Here is a 20029-nt window from a genome sequence, read left to right as displayed (position 1 = left end):
TTTAGAGAGTCGCAAATTGCTACTCTCTAAATAAGAAATCGCAAATAAGGATTATTTGCGATTTCTAAAGCACATGTAAGAAGCAAATCCTAAAAGCGAATTGAGCATTTAGGAATCGCTATTAACCACCAGGTTGAACCTGGTGGTAACCATGTGCAAATTTTTAAAATGCATTTAAAATGCATTTTTAAAATTTACATGTAAAGCACACATGCCCTTTTGGCATGTGTGCACCTTACATGTTGTAAAAAAATATTTTGGGGTGCAGCAGAGGGGGCCTTAGGCCCCCAGCACCCTGGGGTTTTGCATTTCCAAAATTGCAATTTCCAGTTAAGAAATCGCAATTTTGGAAATGAAAAAAATTCACAGGTATCGCAATTTGCGATTCGGCAATAGCATTTGTGATTTTTAAGAAATTGCTATTACCGAATCGCAAATGTGATACATTGCATTTTGCGAATCAGAAATAGCGATTTCTTAAAAATTGCTATTTCCGACTCGCAAAAAGCCTTCTTGATACATCTGGCCCTTAGTCCACAAATATAATAAACCCCACGAATCGCAGGGTCCTGACCATTCAGCATAAAAGTCCACTTACTCTGAAACAAAAACACATGCCTACATTCACGCGTTCTCACAAATAAAGTGTCAGTATGTGATTTTGGCCTATATATACAAAGCTTCCCTACTTGTAGTGCATCTAAGGCTAATTTCCCTTGCGTTTTAATAGCAGTGTAAGCATAATCATTCTTATAAGTCCTTTTCTCTAAACCTTTTTCTAATTTTTCTGTTAGTGCCTTTCTCCTGTCATCAGTATGCCCTGTAAAGTTATTTTCTAAAGGTGTAGCAAGCATGTGAGATTATTTTGATGCGCATAGGCTGTTCCAAATGTTAATGTAGGCTCAAAGAATCCTCTAACTAGCATTTTATCATGCTCTCGAGCTATTTTACTCAGGTATCTAATAATAGGAACAAATGAAAACACAACATTGTGGTTAGAATAAAAATATTGTATATATTCTTGGTTATAGAACCTTGTTAGTAGCAGACTACAGCTTATTCCATAATATAGTGGTAAACTATGGTACGTAACTCCTTCCTCTACTGATGAAGGAATTTGCGTACACACAAGACAATTCTTCGCATCCATCGTTTCAACATACTCACTCAACAAGCGATAGAAAACGTAAGAAGAAAGCTCTCCTTGAGCATTAGTAAAGTCATGCAAATATTTCTTATCAAGCTTAAACCTCTCTGAAGCTGTTAGTGTAGTAGTCTCAGGATCAGAAGTATTAGTAGCTCTTTTCATATCATGAACAAACATTCCCACAATCATCACAATAAACATGATTCCACACATAACTGCCAATCCAACACTCATGTATCTACAGCGCCTAGCAATTATTTAGCTCAGCCATGATCTGTAAAGAATCGGAAAGCAAAAGTAACTCTTATATAAAGTGCAGTAAAAATCTAAAATGAAGAAAAATTCTTGTCTCACAGTTCAGTTTCATATTCAGGAACCCTTTTTCCTTGTCAAATCGATTAGCAGCTTGTCACATCCGGTTTTCAATGTCAAATCAGGTTATCAATGTCTCTTTCAGTTTTATTTTCAAACAGTCTCTATCTTAGGTTTTTTCAGATTAGCTAAAAAATTCAGCTTCCTCGATTACCTTCAGGTTATATCAAGGTACTGGCTCAGACCTTCTCTATCAAAACAAAAAGACATAAACTTGTGTTGCCATTCATTAGTAGTTGCACACGCCGATTCAGGACCTGCGTAGCGTCGACTTGATATTCTCTTTCTTTTCAACTTTCGATCACCACTTAGTTCTCCTTCACTCAATTCTTCTTTTCTTGTAGTATCCACTTCTTCCTCTATTGTTTCATTTATGACCAGTTCCTTTTTCTTCCCTATCTGCGATTCAGGCCAATTATTTCCTTTTCTCAATCCTTCTGTTAATATTCTTCTCAAGATTGGACTCTTCTCCATTTCTATGGTCTTTTCTCTTGATGGACCTGCAACGGGCTCAGGAGGAGTCGGATCACCTTGACTTTGATCCGTCTCAACTCTTTACCCCTCTTGGTCTGGCACTTGCTGTGTCTGCTTTTCAGCACCACCTGCTTCTGGGAGAACCTCTGCTGAACTAGGCTCTCCTGCTATATCCGTTGAGATTGATTCTTGCTCACCCTCCTGTAATTCTTCACTTTCGTCTCTTACAGGGGTAATAGAACCATCTTCCACAAGCTCTGGTTCAACTTCAGGCTCTATTGGTTCTCTTTCTGGTCCAGGTGTGGCGACCTGTTTCACTGCTGTTGATGCTTTCAATAACGCTTCTTCATGATCTGGTGGACACACCACTCTCTTTGTATGACTAGCGTGTATCCAGTTTGGTAGTCCTGCCACACTTCACAGCTGTCATAGTTGTTAACACCACCAGTTTTGGTTAATCATTTGTGAATGACAGCATATCACTCCTGTGCTATGGAACATGAACAAACTGCCCTCCTGGAATTTCCCTCATCGGTAAAATGTTTACTGGATCCTTTTCTTTCTGAACACTTTCAGACCCTTCTTGTGAATCTTGTTTCCGTTTATCCTTCTTCTTTGCCCATCTTCCTTCCCACTTTTCTAATGCTCCCCAAATCTGAGCACTCTGCAATAATTCTGTAAAGTGCGCCTTCATCCCTGCTGACCTCATATGTTCAAAATCTTTTGCCTCGAAATCTAACCTATAGCTCAATTTCAAATGCTTTGTTTTCTCAATTTCTTTGTCATGTTTGTCTGCTAGATCTGCCAATTTCTGATGTATCTTGCCCACTTCTCTCATGATCCTCGGACACAAATACCTCAGCTCTTCTTCTGTATAGGATTCTAATCTATTCACTCCCATCATTCCCTCGACTAGCTCAGTTATTTCTGTAGCCAGCCTTACACGATTTATCTGCTCTTCACCCTTGGAAGTGTTTTGTGGTGTATTCAGACTATCCAACCACTCATTCAATTGTTGTGCTGTCAATCCCTGTAACAAGATGTTACTTGCATTCGGCAATGGCACCTGCTGTACCACTGCACCTGGAGTCTGCAGTGTCAGAAGCTTCAGGCTCTGACTTGCATTCGGGCCATTTACGCATCTGGAAGTGCAACAAGTGGACTAAGATCCATTAACGGTCTAGATCCATCAAAGGTCTGACCCATAGATGATACCACCTGCACATGATTACTCACTCCCATCCTCACGAGGCTCTGTGACATTTCACCCTGTTCTCCTGCAATTGTTTTCTTTTGCGCAAACAATGGTACCGCTGGATCAACAGTAATTGGCAACAATATTGCATCTGGTGCTGCTCTGACACTCGCATTTTGTGGAAGGGCTACTCCCATATTTTGATTGATCACCAATGTCACATCTGACTGTGTCCCTGTCATTGGCGTGAACTTCGACAAACCCTGTGTCTGTGCCTGAGGCAACAACATTGGAGTCGGCTCAGTCTGAACTAGCATTCGCCTCAGCACCACTTGCTCCATCGGCACCACTAAGTTCGAAGTTGTCTCAAGAATTGGTGCATCTGGCTAAATGGCTTGGACCACCAAATTAGTCACTGCATTAGGAGTACTCTGCACTACCCCTTGTATCTGTCCATTACTTGTCTTCACTGGTCCCACTGTTTCCATCAATTGAGCTGGAGCAGTCGGAACAGAACTAGTACTTGGACCCCCTTCATGCGCTGCATATGGCAGAGGTCGATCCCTCAATATCCGTGTGATAAGGTCCTCAACATCTGAATCTTCTTCATCTATATAAGTCTTTTTCTTCTTCTTATCTCCTGAACCTTTATCACTCTTGTCAGCATCCTCTTTTTCTTCTGACTCATCTTCCACTGTAATAACAGGAAGCAATCTAACACCCTGTAAAGTTGTCATCCTCCACTTCTTCTGTTTCCAATCCCATCTTGCTTCTGCCAAGGATTTCTCTACCTTCCTTATTCTTCTTTGGAACTTCATATCTTGCTGCTGTCTGGCTACGAGCTCCCAAACCGCTAAAGCCTCAAACTGTGCTGGTCTCGGAAGTGGCTTCATCTCATATAATGTAATTCCCAACTGATCCAGAATTCTTAAATTAAACGTTCCATGCTCTGGAAACGCTAAAGCTCCCTGTTACTCTGTCAATTTGTACCACTGCTTTAACCAAAGACATGGCGCAACACCTCGCTCCTCCATCACAATAAATGCCGGACAATTTTCCAGTGGGCTAGGCTCCCTAACTGTCTCCTTAAAGAAAGAATCACCCTTCATGGCACTTCTGAATGCTTTGAAAAACTTCATCTTGCTATCTCTTGTGTATGTGATTCAATAAAGGAATTACTTTTACTCCCAAGATTCCTTTCACCCGCTTACTGAACCAATTGGCTCTTACGGACGGCTGCCAATCCGCTCGCGACTCTTCTCACTAATCAACCTATCTCAGCGTGGCTCACTCTGACGTCACACTCACACACTGCAGCTGACAAAGTATTGCAGCTTGTCCTCCTAAACTTCGACTTTGCACAAACAAATGCAAAATTATTACGAGCACTAACCAAAAACCAATAACCAAAAACAAATCAGCTGGTTTACTACAGGAAGGTACACAATCGCTTCAGAGACCTTACGGATTTTCACTGATGGCCCTTTCGCTCATGCAGCTGTTCCTCTTTCTCAGTCTCTCACATTCACAAGCAAAATTTGACCCGCAAATTACACTCTCAACTGATCAATGGGTCTGTCTTGGTACCCATAGGACTCTCCAAATCTCAGTCGAAAAATTTCTCTTACTCACTTAACTTACACACTGACTTGTTGACCACGCCCGATCAACCTACTAAACCAGACAGATTACAACATATAAGCAAGTGTCTCCTACACTTGTTAATATACTCCGGAGTCTTAGACCACGCAGGGTCCGTAAAACACCCACAACCACATGGACAATTTTTTTAGCACAAAGCGCCACACATATATGAAGTTTGACGACATCCCTACTCCCATACTGTGGTGTACCCACACTCCTACTAAACCTCAACTGGAGTACACAAACTCCCTACTTCCCTCACATACATCACAATTTACCTGCGATTTGCATAAGCCTTAGCAAGCGCAACCCTACCACTTTCATACTATCACAAAGCCCCTGAAAACATACCCATCTTTACTAGCGGGATCCAGGATCTGGGAAAGTCATTTATGGGCTTAAGGGGACATCATCTTTGCTACAATTGCCACTTCAGAAAAACAAAATTCAAAACTCATAAAAATGAACAACTAACCTTAACTTAAACTACCACCATACTACAAATCACCACATAACTAGTTCTCCAAGGAAACTAACCATCAAGCTGCTACCAAAAACCTCTAGCGCGCCTGGTCCTTAGTAAGTAAACTTACAAGGGGACGCGTATAGGCCGATGAACCTTTTGGATCGCATGGAGTATCCTAGCTATGTAGTAATCGATGAACATCAATTATCAATGTAACCAATCATATCCACTAAGAGAATCATTAAGCATGAGACAATATATCAACATTACATGGACAACCACAACTCAATGATACGTTTTATCGATTTTTTTAGATTAAATCTGTTTATTAAGTTTTCAATTTTAGAACATCGCACATGTATATGTACAACATCACAATATTGCGAACAGGCACATAGTTAGCTTATTCCATGCGAAACAATGAAAGAAAAAGAATTATACAGTTAACACAACTATGTTTCCCAACTGCTAGTTGGAAATACATTAATCAAACGATCTCCGACTCTATTCCCATGTAGTTCTAGTCCAGAATTAACATCACCTCGTAGATGACCTCCCAGGCAATCAAATCAAATTCAGAACCCTCAGATAGGTTGGGCATGTCAGCTCTGAAAACTCCCTAGATAGAATACGTAGAAACGGTTGCCAGAGTTCCCTAAAGTCCCCACCCCACAGCTGTGAAGCCAGGGAGAGCTTTTTCATGGTGAGGATAAACCATAGCTTGTGCAGCCAAGAGACTGTTGACGGGATCTGCTCTGTCCCCCACACTGATAACAAAAGCTGTACAGCAGCATTCAAGGCCAAGGCCATCTGCCGACCCTTCAAAGATCTTAGGTGAAAAGTGAGCGGGTTGGGGAGACCAAGCAAAATATATGCAGGAAATCTAGGGATCTGGGTATCAAAAGCCCTGTCCACAGTGTCTATTATATCCTTCCAATACCGGTGTAGCTTGGGGCAATGCCATAATAGGTGCACAAGCGTGCCCCCCCACACCCCCTCCAGCAGCTACTAGATTTGTCATGATTCCAAGCATGGATCCTGTTAGGGGTGTAATACCAGGAGGAGGCTACTTTATAAGCTGTCTCTGTACCTGCTGAGTTATAAGCTGTGTGGTGCACCCTATAAAAAACACTCTCCCACTCATCCTCCGATAGCTCCCTCTCAAGCTCCTTCTCCCATCTCAATTGACCCTTAGTCTTGATTGAACGGGTCTCTCCCCGCATGAGGGCATAGAGTTCTGAAACCACACGCTGATCGTCGTTTTTCATTAGAATCCATTTTTCAAATGGGGTTAACAGCCTATCGATTAATATCCTATTGGCCGGAAGCAGTGCCCAGTGTCTTATTTGGTAGTACATCATCCTATCGGCCTCAGTCAGGCCATATTGCTCCCTCAATTGGTCAAAGGGGATAACCGCCTGCTCATCAAATAAGTATCCTACCCTTTTGCATCCCTTCTCATACCACCGACGCAATGCCTCCGGCTGTAAGCCAGGGCCAAAATCAGGATTCGCGCCCAGTGGAGTCATTGGGGACGGGAAGGTCGTCAAACCCACCCTGCCGGCCACCCGATCCCACACTCTCATTGTAACCTCCGTAATCGGTGATATATACAACCCCTGCGCCCTGTGGCGGCACCTAAGCCAGGGTTCCTTCCATATGTGAGAGCCCACCACTGCTTGGTCCATGAAACACCAATGCTTCTCCGAAGATGGCCGGCTCCATTCCAAAAGGAAGCGCAGCTGTGCTGTCTGAAAGTATCGAAGGAGGCAGGGGACCGCCAGCCCCCCCTCCCTCTTAGGGCGGTACAGAACCTGCCGTGATATCCGCGCCGCCTTCCCTTCCCAAATAAATCTTAAGACCGCCGTTTGGAGGGACGCTATCGTTCGCGGGGGAGGTTCCAGAGGGAGCACCTGGAACAGATAAAGTATACATGGTAGGATGGTCATCTTCACCGCCGCAACCCTGCCCAGCCAGGACAGTTTAAGCCTCCCCCATGACTCCAAGTCGCGCTGCACCTCTCGCGTTAGTTTCAAATAGTTCAACTTCACTGTACTGGCGACCGTAGTGCCCAGCTCAATCCCCAAATATGGGAGCCCCGAAGAGGTCCATGTAAAATGGAAACGGGCCTTCAGGTCCCTTTTATGCTCCGCAGTGATAAACTTGCCCAGGGCCTGCGATTTAAGCATGTTCATTCGGAACCCCGAAACCTGCCCAAATTCCTCAATAACACCCATTAGTGCCGGTAGTGAGTTCATGGGCTCCGCCAAAGTAAAAATGACGTTGTCCGCATATAGCGAAATGAGATGCTCATCCCCCCCCCAACCTAATGCCCGTGATCTGAGGGTTGTCCCGGAGCCTCTGCGCCAGTGGCTCCATGTAAAGGGCAAACAGGAGGGGCGAAAGAGGACACCCCTGCCTGGTGCCTCTTTGGACGACGAATGGCAAAGAGAGCGTCCCATTAACCCGGACCGCTGCCCGAAGCTCTTGATAAATGCATTGAATCCATGTTATAAAACCTGAACCCAGTCCAAAGTGTTCGAGCACCCTGAACAGGTATGGCCAGTGAACCCTATCAAAGGCTTTCTCAGCATCAACAGACAGGAAGGGCGCCACCCTACGGGAACGTTCAGTTTTATCCAAGAGATGGAGCAATCGCTTGGTATTATCGCTGCACTGTCTATGAAGTATAAATCCCGACTGGTCGGGGTCCACAAGCCCCGGCATATAATAGTTGAGACGGTGTGCCAAAATGCCAGTAAACAGTTTGGCATTGATATTCAGGAGGGAGATCGGCCTATACGAGGCGCATTCCTCGGGATCCTTCCCCAGTTTCGGGATTACAACGATAATAGTGTCTAACATACTAGGCGAAAGCACACCCGTTTGACGAAAAGAGTTAAAAAGTCGCACAAGAATGGGAACGAGTTCCGCACAGAAGGATTTATAAAAAAGCGCAGAAAAAACATCGGGCCAGGTGACTTCCCGGTCTGCAAGCGAGCAATCGCAGATATAACCTCCTCAGCCCTTATAGGTTGGTCTAACGAGGCTGAGTCTGTCACCGACATAGGCGTGATTGCTATGTCCTCTAAGAAGGATTCTGGGGCTAAGTCACTGAGCTTCTCGGCCATATACAGACTTCGATAGAATTCCGCAAAAAGCCTGCGCTATTTGGTGGCTCGTACGTGCCTCCGCCCCAGAAGGGAATCGTACCATTTTTATCAGTGACGCTGTGCGCTGTGCTCTCAACCTATGCGCCAGTAGCTTGCCGCACTTATTGCTTCCTACATAATACTTTTGTTTGAGTCGGACTACCGCATACTCTGCCCTGTCCCAGTCCAACCTCCTCAGTTGCTTCCGGACCTTCTCGAGCTCTCGCCATATTCTAGGAGCACCGGTGCGTTTATGTGAACGCTCTAACACCCTCACTCGCTGCTCGAAGTCCCCCCGGAGTCGAATCCTCACCTTATTATCCCTAGAAGAAAGCGACATCACCTCACCCCTCAAGACAGCCTTCAGTGCCTCCCACAGTGTTGCAATGCTTGTTGTCCCATTGTCGTTAAAGCTAAGGTAATCTATTATTGCCCTTCGAATTGCCTCTACCGTTGCGCCGTTCTGAAGCATCGAGTCTCTAAATCGCCATCCCGATGGACTAACCCTCTCCATGTCCGTATGAATCTCAACTGTTACCGGAGCATGATCCGACAAGGCCTGCGGCTCAATCGCCGGGTCTCTAACTCTGGGGAGAAGCTCCTGGGATGCCAGAAACAGGTCTAATCTAGCGTATGTTTTGGTTGCTGGTGAGTAGAAGGAGTAGTCCCTCAACGTGGGGTGCGCGCTCCTCCACACATCCACCAGACCACACTCATTAAGCCACTGCCGCCCAGAATCCGACAAGGACACAGTCTGACCATACCGTTGACCTGAGCGATCCAGGTCCTCATCCATCACCAAATTAAAATCACCCCCCAGCAATACAGCACCATCAGGGGACTGCAGAATCGGAGTCAGAGAATGTCTCAAGAAGGCTTCCTGTTGGGAATTGGGTGCATAATGGGAAGCGATCGTGAGAGTGAAACCCCCCAATCAGATCCGCAAGGCCCAGAGCCTCCCCGGGACCTCATGCAATTTGGATATGAATTCCCCAGGGAATGTGCGTGATAAAAGTATCGCCACCCCTGCATGCTTTGACGGCAGGGAGGACCAGAACTGCCTGGGAAACCACTTGGATCGTATATGGGAAGTATCTTTAAGGACAAGGTGCGTCTCTTGCAGGAGACATACGTGACTCCTGGATCTCTCTAAAGCTGAGAGGATGGCTAGCCTCTTAGTAGGGTTATTTAGCCCCCTAACATTTAAGCTTATACATTTGATGGTCATAGCCTATACTGCAAAAAGCAAGCATGGGAGACAAAAGCAGAACCTAAGACTACCACCCACAGTATCATCTAGACCGCCTAGTGCAAGCAGGCCTGAGGATGTCTTCTCAAAAGACCAACATCGCGGGGAAAACCAACTACAAAAAAACAAAAAGTACAACAGGTGCATATGACACAAAAGTCCTCGATCGTCCATCCTCGCGAGGTAAAATCTCACCGGGGCAGTATATTCCACCATGTCAGGAACTCGGTCCATTGCCCCCGCCGCCCCGACCCTCTGCAAAAATCAACATATTATTACGACTGTGGCCAGCAGTAATCCCGGGCGCTCCTGGGTACCCAGACTAGGCCAAAGTGCCGGCCGCCACGCTGTTCAAAGCGGCTTCTCTCTCCGATCTCAGCTCCAAGGTCGTCGGGCGTTGCAACTTCCTTTTCTTCTCTTTTCTCCGCCACCGAGGAAGGCCCCCCGCCGATAGAGCTGCCCCCTCACTCGCATCCCGGCTTGTATCCTCAAGGCCCCGGACGCAGCCAGCCTCCGTAACCGATTTCACCTGCCGAAGCTGATCCTCCCAGCGGAAGACCAGGTGGAACGGATGGCCCAAAGAGTAGGACACATTGTGTGCCCTCAGGTGATCCGTGATCGGTCTAAACTCTCTCCGTCTCTGCAAAGTCCGCACAGATAGATCATGAAAGAGCTGAAGTTCATGCCCTCGAAAGAGGACAGACTGGAGGTTGCGGGCCCGCTGTAGAATCTTTTCTTTGAGGACAAAATTGTGGAGACAGGCTAAAATGTCTGGGGGGCGGTCTCCAGGGGCCCCAGCGCGCCCAGCTCGATGCACCCGGTCCAAGACTACCTCCTGTGTCTCTTCTGTGCCAAGCAGGGAGCGAAACAAATCCACCATGTAGCCCCAAATATCCCCTTTTTCCGCGCCCACCGGGGCCCCTTGTATACGAATATTTTGTCTCCTCAAGCGATTTTCCAAGTCCTCAATCGCCATCTGAAGGAGGTCCTGTTGCTCTCGGAGGCGGACTACCTCCTGTTGCAGGCCCGCGACCTCTTCGCCGCGAGGGATCTCACTGTCCTCTAGCTGCGATACACGTTCACCCAAGGAGGTAAAAACTCAAACGGGGAGGTCAGAAAGCCCTTCGTCATGGAAGAACTCTCCTCTGGCTCCGTCTCAACTCGACTTTCCAAGGCCCTCGTCTCAGGTAAGTCCTCCATCATAGGCCCAGGTGTAGAGCGCGCCCCTGCCAACATATCCCTCACTGAGCACTCGCGTTTGGACTTCGATGTCGCCATGGCGCGCCGGCCTGATCTCACCTCACCAGCTCAGCTCCGTGAGTCCTGCAAGATCACTTTCCAAGGCCGGTCGGCGTGCACCGCTCTTTCCGGAACCGCGCCAGGGCACAGCTCCCGGCCGCCACCAGGTACTATGGTCCGCTCCTTTCGCCCATTCGCAGGACTGCAGGCCAGGATAGTTAAAGATTCAAGTGCTGGGGTGTGCCACCCAGAAGCCAGGTAACCGGATCCCCGCTATCCACCAGGGCCCTGCGCCTCACCGACCTTGCTCCAAGGCGCCCGGGCAAGGAAGCTCCGCCAGTCGCCGCTGATTCAGCAGGGCACACAGAAGCACCACTCACTCCTCAGGCGCCTCAACCACCAGGCGCCGGGCCCTGCGGCTCCCTCCAATTATCAGGGGGCCCCAGGAAGGCTCCTCAGCCCTCAATCCCCGGCCCCCTGAGTGCAAGGGGCGCCAAGGGGAAGGCCCGTCCCGCGGCCCAGGCCACGCCTCGTGCCGCGCCGCGGCTGCACCCCGACTGCCGGGCCGAGCCCCGCTCCTCCCGCGGGAGCGGCGCAACCCGGCTCCGACCGGTGCCGCCGCGCCCGGAACACCCGGGGGGAGCAGCTCGATGCGGGGAAAGCCTCCAGGCCTCCACCAGACTGGCCACAGGTTGCTTTTTCGGGCCGAGGCGGCGGAGCGCAAACAGGAACGTCCTAGCGCTCCGCCATCTTGACCACGCCCCTCGTTTTATCAATTTTTATTTCCCTATTAGTTACAATACTAAGTCATAAGGTTAATTCAAACTTTATTCAATCAGCTCTGAATTAGTTAATTAATGACCACTAATAACATAATCTAATCAGAACTTGAGAAACCATATACTCTAATGCTTCAGAATAAGCCAAAAAAGATGAATATATCAACATTAATAGCAGAGTCACTGTCAGAGTCACCCAAAGAATCCTTACCTAACCCAGATTAGCATTTAGCATGTGGGACTTCATGCAAAAACAATTTAGAACATGAATTTGGAAAATATCTAGCTAGTAGATAACCTATAAAAACAGCGCAGTTGGTACCTAGAAAGGAAAGGCACAAAAGTTTAATCAGTCACATTGTCATAGCTACCTATCACGGAATGGATCAGCAACAAAGTCAGTCTTCGTCCTCAGGTCATTAATCGATCAGCAACGCATCAGGCTCTCAAGGGCATGAGCCAATGACATAATCTTGATTTGTGTCTTCTGGCATTATCAATTCTCCCCTCACATCTGAAGTTTTAGCCCCTTGTCATGACTTTTTATTAGAGTTTTTCAGTTCATCCCCCTAATTCCTAATTGGTGAATTAATCAGCGGTTATGACTCTAACCCATAATATTAATTTTACAAATCTATGAATTCTAATATTTTCCGGTCCCAAATTCGTTGATTGGTTCACTGTACGATGTCCTCATCATGTGGCTCATCAGGTATCAAAAATGTTGCATCTTCTTCTCCAGTCAGTGCTTCTATTGTTTGAGTCCTGGGAAAGTACATCGAGTCTGTCTTACACCAAAGTTGTTATATATCCTAGTCCCTCATCTCTGGTTCGTCGGTACATTGCATAAAATTCTAGCTAAGCAGATTTTATTAACGTATGCAGTTCAGGGATAATTCAACCCACCAGCTTCTCTGCAGTGAGCTAGAAATTCAGCTTCTGTATGAGGCCTGTCAACTTGGCCATGACTTCAGCTAAGTTAACTCTACAATATAATGCAAAACACAGGCTATACAGCTTAATATGACATACTACTACATTATTATTATACATTTTAATTATTTCTCGCATTTTTAGTCCTTTTAGTACAAGTTCGTATAAGTGGCTGCCATTCCCCGTGGGCACATTTTCAAACGTGCACATTAATTTTTCTCTAAGATTAATTTCTCCATGAACTTTCATAAACCATAACATATAAGCATTAGCATATCTGCTTCAACAAGGTGGAGCAGGGTTGAAATTGACAGCTATCTGGTTGACACCTTTGCCTCACGCCAGTTGCTTTCTTCCAACGGGCTTAAATCTGCCTTCCAAGCAAGTTTCACCTCTGCAAATTTATCCAGGCCATTACATTTCATTGCTTGGTATGCTGTGTTGTGTTCTTCCTCCCAGTAAGTGTCATTCTGGCTTCTAATGGGCTGTAATCAGGCAGATAAGGTAAGTTTGTCGTATTCCCCTGCACTGCATGTCTCAGCTAAAGATATTTAAAGAACTGCAACTAGTGCATATTAAACTCTGAAGTTAGGCCTAGGGCTGATTTCATGTGGCCATTGCCCTACACAATTCCCATCCTGGAAATCCCGATAGCTTCTAATTGCTTAAAGCCCATGTGGCAAATTAGCCGAGAGCTGCACAAGAGTGGGTGTTTCCAGAGTAGCCCAGCAGTCCCAGCCCAAGCAGCAGAGAGCCTTATGTCAGCAGTTCATAACGATTTTAGTGACCTGTGAAAGGGATGGGGCACCTGGCCACCATAAAGGATGTGGGGTTTCACACCTACCAAACACTTATGTTCAGCTTTATCCCATTGTCCAAAGACTCAGTCATTGTACACAGGTCTCTGAGCCACCCAATAAGACAGTTGCATGTCTGCTCTGGTTAGCTCTTCTTCATAATGCAATTGAATTTATGTATCATTCACCCCTCTATCCATCCATGGAAAACTTCAAGGAGGTTTTTAAACAACCCCATTAGAATTTCAGTTAGGGTGTACTGTAAGATGTATAATAAACATGCTTCATTGTTGTGAATAGAAGAACAACGAGCTTTGGCAAAGCAAATAGGTTTGAACTTGCAAAGCTGGTGAGATGTTTTATTTTAATATTGCGAGGATATGCCACAAAAATAAAAAGAAAGAAAACATACCACCTAAACATGGTGTCATATGCTTGAAATAATAATTTTACATAAAACAATAACAATTACATACAGTTTTAACAGAACAACATGGGTCCTTCCTAATTGACAATGTTCTTAAAACAGGTATATAGACCTACCTTAGGTTTAATGCATGGCATAGAACAATATTCTTATTGCTACATAGAAAATATATTATTCGCTGTGAATTACTGAAACCTGAAGACATAGCTTAAACACACATTAACAACTAAAGAAGGATAAAGAATTGTAAGAAAAAAACCTTGGAAAGTAAAGTATTGGCCTTCCATCCCAGGCACTGTAGTATACTTCTTTTGAGGCAGATGTGCATATGTGATCAGACGAAATGCTGCCACTTACAGTGCAAAGCAGCAAGTAGATGAAGTGAGCTGATCAATTGCTCCAAGCTGTATGCTGCAGTCGGTAGAAGCAAAATGTGGCTGATTGTTGAACAGACCAACGAATGAAGAAACTGACCCAAAGTCCCTCTCTTTGTAATTTTGCATCTGATCGTGATTCTATCTTCCTGCTGATTCCTTACCTTAGAATTATCATCAGGGTCAGACTGGATCCGGAAGCTTTTTTTGTGAGCATTACCTCTGCACACCGATAGGTGGCATATTTCGGCTCTGCGTGGCATCCCCTGCATCGTCTGCACTGGAAGTGATGTTTGTGGTATCCTTATAAGTGCCACCCAGGCACTGACATCAGTTCTTTTCTTTTCACACCAGTTAGTGAAAATCGGGGAAAAGCTACTCCTAGTCAATTTTTGACCAACCTTTTTCAACGTTTTGTCGAAAATGTTTGAGGTTTTTTCTTTCTGGTGTGCCAGGGATGTCATCTAAGAAGGCCAGCTTCAAGCCCTGCAGTGCCTGTCACCGATTGATGTCAGTGATGGACCTGCACTTTGTATTTTTTTGGTGCCTCAAGTGTGACCAAAACTCAAAGGCCTGTGTGGATTGCAGCAATATGGATCCAATGGTCTTGAGGGAGCAATCCCTTAAGCTGCTGGCTGCTCACCTTGCGACACAGAGGTAATCCAGATCCTGGTCAAGAGGAAGGTCCTGAGAGCAGTTGCAGAGCCTGAGATCTTCGTCCCACTCAAAGTCATTGGGTCATTTGGATAAGTCCCTCCACCTCAAAAAGAAGTCGAAGAGGTCTTTAACTTAACCTCATCCACTGGCCAATGAGACAAGGGAGCGTCACTCATCGAGGCCTGGCTTCGCGCTTCTTTGAACTTCTGGGGCCCAGAGCAACTCCTGTCAACTCATGGAGTTTCATGAGGATATGTGCCTCATATTTGGATGGCCTGTTCCCTCTAGTGTACCCTCAGTCCCTGAGGGTTTGGAAAGAGCCCATTCTGGTTCTGCACTGACGGCTCTGCCCTTGGCACTCTAGGATCCAATCTTGGATCCGGACTGATGCCAGTCGTGCCACGTGGGCTTTCCCCAGTGCCAGCCTGATGTTGATGCTCCCGGCACTGCCAGCGCCAACTGCACAGCTGCCCTAATCCTCATCTCTGACTCTGATACAAAGTCAGAAGAGCATTGTCCAATGCCACTAACAGCGCTGACAAGAGCCATACATTCCAGGTCAGAGCCTCAGCCGTATTCTTATGGGCTAGGACTCAGAGAGGATTCTGAGGGGTTGCTGGACCTTGAGGAATACCATCCTTATGATTTTTTTGTTTGTTGCTTGAATCTTTTTATTATTATTATTTTTCATTTAACATTTTCCGGTGTAATAACCTTTTTTTTAACTCGCTGTATAGACCCATATTTTGGACACATAGGGCCTGATTCTAACTTTGGAGGATGGTGTTAAACCGTCCCAAAAGTGGCGGATATACCACCTACCGTATTACGAGTCCATTATATCCTATGGAACTCGTAATACGGTAGGTGGTATATCCGCCACTTTTGGGACGGTTTAACACCGTCCTCCAGAGTTAGAATCAGGCCCATAATTTGCACATTTGCAGAAGAGGTAGCAGAAGACTGTTTGTAACTTACATGGACTGTGCCAGGGGTAGCAACAAAGCATTGTTGGGATTGACATATATAGCAAATACAGATAAGTCAAAGTTAAGCTGGAGTTCAGCATTCCCCGCCCGGCGGATATCTTCCCATGAATCAACTGCCTTCTCGGGGTAGCTAAACAGTAGATTGTGCATGCAAATAGTTACCTATAAACGTGTGGATTCGGCATTGAAATTAGTCAGAACACTGTAATTCGTAAAACAGTTAACAAACTTGGAGCCCGGTTTTAACATCCCCCAACCCACAGTCCAGGGAGGTCCCCCACCACATTTGCATAATTGTCACCCCACCTATACCCAAGGTTCGTCGCTGATACAGTCTATCAGTAGCTTGGCCTGACCATTAGCGACCCATATAAGCAGATCCGTCACCAAGGGCTCTTTTATCAGCCCCAGTGCATGGGTTGCATATTCCAGCGCTAAATCTGTGAGGTGAGCAGCTGCATCTCCAGCGCCTGTATCATGTTCCGGTTCGCGCCACTCCCTCAGCTTCCGCCCACACCAGGAAAGAGTTCTTCCACTCTATCATAGGTGGAGGTTTGGTGGCTTTCCACCTCCTAGTGATTAAGTGCTTCGCCATCAAGAGTCCAAGGTCTAAAATCTCATGGAGGCTTTATGTTTCTTGTCTCTCTGGAAGAGACCCAGAGACAGGATTCCCAAGAAGATAACAGTGGGCGTGACTCACACGTCGATAGGCACAACGTTACTCCACACCAGTGGATGTTTAAAGAGGTACAAGACCACAGCACGTGCAGGATGTCTGCCCCTATCAGTTTACAGTGGGAGCAAGCAGCATCCACACAGAAGTATTTGTTGATGCGAGCTGGCATGAGGTAAGCTCTGTGAATAATATAGAACTGGATAAGGCGGAATCTGGAGTTGCGGGGGATATTAGTATGGCTTGATAATGCAGCCTCCCATGTTTTATCAGTTAAGGGTTCGGCCAAGTCATCCTACCAGCTGGTGTGCAGCGCGATGTGGACGTGTACTGTGTGCATTCTGAGTGCATCAGTGAACCACCGTATCAGGTGCCTGCCCTGTCCCATAACTTGTAGGTATTGAACTAGTAAATGTGTTGGGGTTTCGGTTGCAATATCCCCCACCCGCACGACAAATTTGCCACCAATGAATTGTATAGCAGAAACTGTCCCGCCGGTAGACCCGTCTCTGCTGTCAGTACATTAAATGGTGTGAGTCGTCTTTCGCTGTAGAGGTCGCCCAGTGTGTATATATTGGCAGCGTGCCAAGGCTCCAGCTCAGCAGTGGTCGTGTCGTGAACTGTGCTGTGTGCCCAGCAACGCCAGTGCCGGGGCATAGGGAATAGTAGCACTTGTAAGTCGCAGACGTCTGTGGTAGCAGCGATGTGCCACATTTAATAAAAGCTCTACAGGTGTCTTCGCTCTCGTGAGGGGGTGAAAGAGGTTCAGGATTTGTGGAAGTGTCCAGGGTGGTGAACTGGTTGCCGTGTCAGATAACTGAAGGCCAGACAGCCATCGTGCCACCCACTGAAGCTGTGAGGCCAGGTAATACTGTTCCTTATTGGGTACCGATAGGCCACCCTGGGTCAAAAGAGAGTAGAGCTTTTTCAACGTCACTCTGCATCGACCTTTGTTCCAGATAAACTCCCTTATTCTGGGTTCCAGTTCTCTAAAAAAACTGGTTGGGACGTAGTAAGGTAAATTGGAGAAGAAGTATAACAGTTGATGGAGTACTATCATCTTCAGGAGGGCGATACTTCCTGCTACTGAGAGTGGCAGCGTTTGCCAAAAGTTCATCTGGGAACAGATAGACGATACTGCCTTTCTGAGGTTTCCATCATGTAGGGCCTCCTCTCTGTGGAATATGTGTATACCCAGATATCAGAATGTCCTGGGTTGCCAAGGAACCCAAACTCCAGAGAGTTTCAGGTTCGGGTCCGGCTGAAGGGGAAGAGGGACTATTTTGCCCAGTTAACATGTAATCCAGATAATGTAGCGAATCGCTGCAGAATGTCTGCAATTTCAGTAGGGACATTATTAATGTCTCTGAGGTACAAGAGAAGATCGTCTGAATATAAACATAAAACATGTGGGCTGTAGCCTAGTGGGATGCTCCATAACTCTCCCCTCCTGCGAAGTTCCACAGTCAAGGGCTCCATTGCCAGAGAGAACAGCAGCAGAGAAAGGGGGCAGCCCAGCCGAGTGCCCCTTCCCACTTCAACAGTCTCAGACATGATCGTGCAGACTTTGACCCTAAACTGGGGCTGGGTATCCAAAAGTCTCACCATGTGCAGGAAATGAGGACCGAGACCAAATCGCTGCAGAGACTCGATCAGGTAGGGCCATTCCAAAGAGTCAAAGGCTCCAGATCGAGCACCAGACAGCCTACATGAGGCCAATCCTGTGTCGAATATCTTATGACTCTAAATAGGCGTCTAATGTTGTGGGAGGTGTCGCAAGCTGGCACAAAGCTGTTCTGGTTCGGGTGCACCAGTTAGGGGACCAGAGGCGCATGTCGCAATGCCACGGCCTTGGTCAAGATTTTGAAGTAAGTATTGAGCATCGGCAGTGGTCTACAGGAGCCTAACTCTGACTGGTCCTTGCCGGGGTTGGGGAGCGACACCAACAGCGCTTCTCGTTGCGATGCAGGCTGGGACGCTGCCTGTAATGCATCCTTGTAGAGACAGAGAAGGAGGGGTGCAAGTACTGCAGAAAACGATTTATAAAAGTCACATGGAAGCCCATCAGAACCTGGGGTCTTGCCAAAGCGTATATGCTATCCTGCACCTCAATTAGCGTCAGGGGTGACTCCAATTCTCTCCTCTGGTCGTCCGTCAGCCCAGGCAAAGCGGTCAGGGAGAAAAATTCATTGTAGCCCGTCAAGTCTGTTGTCACAAAGGAGTGGTAGAGTGCTTCATAGTATTGTGTGAGCTCAGAGTGTATTTCATGGGGGTTGTGAAGCGCACCCTCTGTTGCTGAGCGGAGTTCCAAAATAGGACCGTGGACTTGTTCTTGGCAGATTAGCCAGGCCAGTAATTTGCCCAATCGGTCGGCAGTAGCATCAGTGCGGGCCAAATGGGCTGCATAGTTTCGACAGCGCAGTGTTTCTAATAGGGGTATATGTTCTGCTTGGGCAGTCGAGAGTCAGTGAGTGTCTGAGGAGTGTTGGGAAGCATCTTGCTTGTGTTGCATCAAGGACCTCTCCACTCGAGTCACGTCGCACTTTGCGCAAGTCCCATTGTGTGCCCATACAATGTCCTTTGATGAAGACTTTAAATGCTTCCCATTTGATAAGACCAGAGGATGCCGTGCCGTTGTTATGTTCAAAATATTCGGGAATCGCTCCATCTAATAATGTTTTGAATGCTGCATCCTCCAACAGCTCCGGGCGAAGTCACCAGGTTGGAACGTTCAGACGAGGCGCATCCCATCCCAGTTACATGAGCTGTGGATTGTGATCGTGCGACCTTAATAGTCAGTCATCAGTACTGCGGGGTACATGTTGGTTGTGCATAATATTCTGTCAAGACGGACATCCAGTTGACGCCATATGTCTAGCAATTGCCAGTTCTGGAGCCAGCTCTGTGATGCACGTGCAGTCGCCACGGCAGGTGCAGTGGGCAGTAGTGGGAAAGAATGATCCAGGTGGGTGTCTAGTACGCTATTAAAGTTGCCCCCCAACAGCCAGGGAAGATCACTCCAGTGAGAAAGGAGGGTAGATAATGCGTGAAAAAAGAGGCTTGGTCTGTATTCAGAGTGTATATGGACCTTAGCACCATTGCTCGGCCAGCGAGGCATCCACGTATTAGAACATAGCGCCCTGTATATCAATGGTCTGATCCTCCACCACGAATAGAGTGCCCGGTCTAACCCAGATTAGTGTTCCTCTGGCATAAGAGGAGTAGCCTGTCATGAAAAGCTGCCCTCACCAACTCCGCTGTAGTCTGACGATTTCAGGCTTGCGCAAGGTGAGTCTCCTATAAGAGCGCTATGTGGACTGAGTGTCTCTTAAGATGTGAAAATATGGAATATCTGCGTGCTGGCATGTGTATGCCTCGCACATTCCATGTGAGAATAGTGGTAGGGCTCATGGTGGATCAGTAGCTTAATAATGCCCCTCGACCCCATTCCCAGGGGCGCTA

The sequence above is a fragment of the Pleurodeles waltl genome, chromosome 2_2 (genome assembly GCF_031143425.1).
Source record: "Pleurodeles waltl isolate 20211129_DDA chromosome 2_2, aPleWal1.hap1.20221129, whole genome shotgun sequence".
Classification (NCBI taxonomy): Eukaryota; Metazoa; Chordata; class Amphibia; order Caudata; family Salamandridae; genus Pleurodeles; species Pleurodeles waltl.
Note: the sequence above shows the minus strand (reverse complement) of the source record.